We start from the raw sequence: 4,460 nt of genomic DNA, 5'->3' as shown, positions 1-4,460 counted from the left end.
TCTGTGCCTAGCCTTCCCATTCTGCAAGGCCCACCTAACGTGCTCATTCCTTCCTAATATCTTCCCTAATGTCGGAGTGAGAACAAACAAATGTTTTCTTTGAGTTCTGGTAGCACATTCTACTTACTTCGATTAGGTCCATGCATCACTCTAGCAATTTTTTAAAAATTTGCCTAGTGTTAGTCAATATTTTATAGTCTTGTTTCACCTTTGATAGTATGTCCCTTGAAAACGAAATGTGTCACTTTATAATCTTATAACCCAAGTGCTTTTGTACAACAGTGTTCCTGTAGATATTTGTTATCTTGAGATGAGAAGACTCACCAGGCTTTTAATTTAAATATCATGTCATCTATGAAAACTTCTAGAATGTCAGGACTAAATATGTCCTTCCTTCTGTGGCACCCTATAATTAACATTATCTGTATAATCACCTGTCATTTAATTTCCCTTTACTTGTTTGTCCTATTCACGTCACCTGAAGTTTCTGGAGGTTATCTTATGTGCCTTCCTCCTTTCTTATGTGCCAGTACCTGGCTGTATGTGATAGATGCTTCAAATATACGTTGGAATGTAAAAGGGAATATATGAACCAGTGAGAAAAATCTCTTCAATTGTTGTGAGAGCAAAATTCCTTTATGTAAATGAAAAAATATTTTGCAATCTTTAGCTTGTGATTTACTATGGCCATAAATACCTTTCTTCATGTCTTCTGCACCAAGCATTTTCCCTCTAATGAGTTTATGTATAATAAAAGTGTTTAAATGAAAGAGTGACTGAAATAGTCAAACCTATAGCCTAAAAAACTAACACAAGTTATCAGAGCATAAAAATACACTATTGCAATATTGTTCTTTTTGAGTGGAATGAGATTTCCCAGCCACTTTGCATTATACATTTCTTTACTCAGATGAAAATATGTGCTCTGCAGGTTTTAAAATGGCTATTCCTTTCTACTTGTCTTCTGCTTCTCATGAATTAGGCCAGCACACATCATTTCTACACCACCCAAAGCCAAACTCCTAAGCTGTTTCCATTAGGCTTTTGTTCCAATGGAAATAATGACTTCCATTTACTGCAGTGTCGGAGGCCAGTGAAGCCAAATCATCTACAGCTGCATTGTTTTATAACACAAGATAATGTTATCCCCACTGTAGTTACAAATGTGATTTCCTCAGAGTTCAAATACACTTGGAGCTAAACTGTGATTTGATGTCTAATGGTCAACTCATGTTCTGGGGATTAAGTTAATTAAAACAGTTGCCCTACTCTATTAAAGCTCCCTGTAGACTAATTATTAAAGTGCCAAGCACCATTACAGACCTCCAGCAATTGAAAGTCACAAAGGGAGTTGCTTATATTAAGGGAACTCCCGAACTCAGCAGATTATCGTGGGTAGTAAAAGAACATGCACACTGAGAAGTAGATTACCTTCTCCGCAGCCACTGAGCTATTATAAAATGTACAAAAGAAAGCCAAGTGTACAAGCCTTTGGATTCATAGAGTTTAGACTCTGCAATTTCCAAAACTAGTCAAATACCAGAAAAGCAGCTTAGTAAAGTGCAAAGAGCTCTCTATTCAGAGAATCAGGAGCATAACCTAGTTGCGATCTCCCTCTAACTGTCTGAGTAATCTCAGGTAATTCCCCTTACTTTAGGCACTGAATGATTCATCTACAAAATCAATAGTATACCTGTGACCAGTGATTCTATTTAAACATATTTTGAGCTAATCAAGACTTTTACCAAACAAAATCTTTGGACGACAAATTACAATGGAGTGAAGTGGCGAAGGCAGTGTCTAAACCACTAGAACTCCTCCTCTTTGGACATCTCCGAAGAACTTTGCTGCACAGACCATGGTTGAAAAGCTTTTGTGTTCTTTACTGGTACAGAAGGGAGATACGTGACTTTTGCTTTTCTTGGTGAATCCCACAGAAGTCATAAGCAAACAAATTAAAATTTTTTTTTCTTAATATGCATGTTTCTTTTCTATGAGACATCAATAATAGTCACAATAATAAAAAAAAATTTGATGCCTGTATTAAAATAATGGAAAGAGCATTGGTTATAAAGTTTAGACTGAGCTAAATTTTAATTCCAAATGGAATAGCTCAGCATTTAGGACACGTTATTTTTCCTCTTGCAATTTTGGTCCATATATATGTTACTACCTCATAACTCTGTTGCCAGAATTTAGATTGGCACACTCACCTAGTCACCCACCATGGAGTGGCTACTTAAACTTATTTCCCTCTTATTTTTATAGAGCAAGGAGATGATATCCATTTTAGAGTTTGCTTGATGTAATCAGATGTTCTTTTATTTCTGGGCTGGGTTGCGGTTCCAGACATTTGACAGATGAGTACATGGTATTTCATGTTGTATTTTGATTTTAAAAAGCCATTATCTCAGTTATAAGAACAAAAATTTCAGAGACTGTTGGGATGAAAAAAAACAAGACAAGGGATTGGATATGTCTGTAGATCATTATACTCTCAAGGTTATCTATGAGCGCTCACAGTCATCAGGTATTCAGATACTCATATTACATGGAGCTGATGTTGAAGACTGAAAGCCATTAAGATATAGAACTTAGATCTTTTCATTTTAGATATGCCAGCACAGAGATATTTTTAAAAATCAGCTTTCTGTATTAACTTTCCATTTATGTAAGTTTAATATCAACTGGTAATATTATTGTTACTTGTCAGCCAGCAAATCAGTTTAGGAATCATATTGTGTAGGCAATAAATCAGCTTGTAAAATCCCTTTCCTTACTAGAGTTAACAGCAATACCTATTAGAAAGCAGCGGTTCCCATTATTACTCCAAGAGGTGCTAGGGCATCAAAGTGTATAAGCTCTGACAGAGCTCATTCATCAAGGTAGAAACTCTGTTTCCAGCGTTAAAACAGAGGCTGAGGAACACCAGAGACAAGGATTTAGATGAAATGAGTAGAAATATAAAACAGGAAAGAGTTACAGAGAGAAGAAAATACAGTTTGTCTAAAGTTACATGCATGCACTGATATTTTTATTTGTATATGCACATGTAAAACGTGTGTACACACACAATTATTAGTATAATCTTTCCCTTCACAAATACATGAAATGCAATGACTTAATTTATGGAGTACTACATTTAGAAAAAGTAAAAAGGCTACAATTGTGTAAATGGTATTGTCTTGCCAATGGGGTTCAGTCCTGGGCAAATTCGCTATGGATTCAGTGTGACCAAAGAAATTCACAGCAAAACGTTCTTGTGGAGAAAGGGTTATACCCAACTTTATTTTCAGGTGGCAGGTCAGTCACTAGAATCCCATCCACTCAGAGCGAGTCTGCAGGCAGCAAGCCAGCAAGCCAGTCTCTGCCTCTGGGCCCCTCTGTCCACACAGCCGTCCTCTGGGCCTCTGTCCTCGGCACTGCCTCTACCCCAGCCTCTGCTCTGCTCTCCTGCAGCCTTGCAGCCCTGCCACTATGGCATGCCCAGAGCACTGGGCAGAGCTCTTTATATAGAGTCAAATTGCTCACAGGTGTGCAGTGAGCTAGTCAACCAGGGCCAGGTGAGAATCCTGGCCACAGGAACTCTCATTTTATGCACAGATATTTTTAAGCAGATTATTTACTCTGATGATAAATTTGTATATTCAGATACTATATCCAATAACATTACTGATTTCTTGATGGGTGTGCTGTACAATTCAATAACAAGTTAATCTGCATCTGAAAGCATACAGCTAAAATAACATCAAGATTCATTCTGTGTCTTTCAATCAAGTCAAGTTGCAGGATACATTTGTTTTCTAAGAAGCATAAGTTGCTATACCACAAAAATTATTAGTATTCAATTTCCAAGTGGTACAGCCCAGGAGGCTGGTTCCCAAGAGTAACAAATGAGATAATTCTCAATATGTACTTATTGATTCATGGGCTTGAAACAAAGAAAACTGGTGTAATCATAGTTATCTGTATTATCACTTAATAAAATTTTTTATCTGACTATCCAAATTGATTTATGTTGGTCATGTTTTAAAATATGCAAAAATAGACAGATCCAACATGGCAGTTTCGTCTCTTCAGTTGGGCAAAAATAACTATAAGTAACTAATGTCATACAGCTAATTTGATATTGTTATCAATCATTAATAAGGTTCCAATCAGCCATGGCCCATCACCTAACTGGATTGATCAAATTAACTGAGTAACTGCTGCCTGTCCTCTTAATATTGCCTTTAAAATAGATGACAGTGCTGATGTTTGCTAGATATGCAGATGGAATAACTAACTTGATTTACCATCTGTGTTCTCCCAAATATCAAATAGAACATATCACACCAAATAAACTTATTCTTTCAAACCTAGGAAGTATACCTCTGTGACCATTTGGATTTATTGGATGAAAAGGAGAAAAAAAAGGGAATACTTGACTGATTTATTGCATATCATAGATCTATTTATTT

This window comes from Manis pentadactyla, chromosome 5 (assembly GCF_030020395.1).
Source record: "Manis pentadactyla isolate mManPen7 chromosome 5, mManPen7.hap1, whole genome shotgun sequence".
Lineage (NCBI taxonomy): Eukaryota > Metazoa > Chordata > Mammalia > Pholidota > Manidae > Manis > Manis pentadactyla.
The sequence above is the reverse complement of the archived record's forward strand: the minus strand, read 5'-3'. Positions refer to the sequence as shown.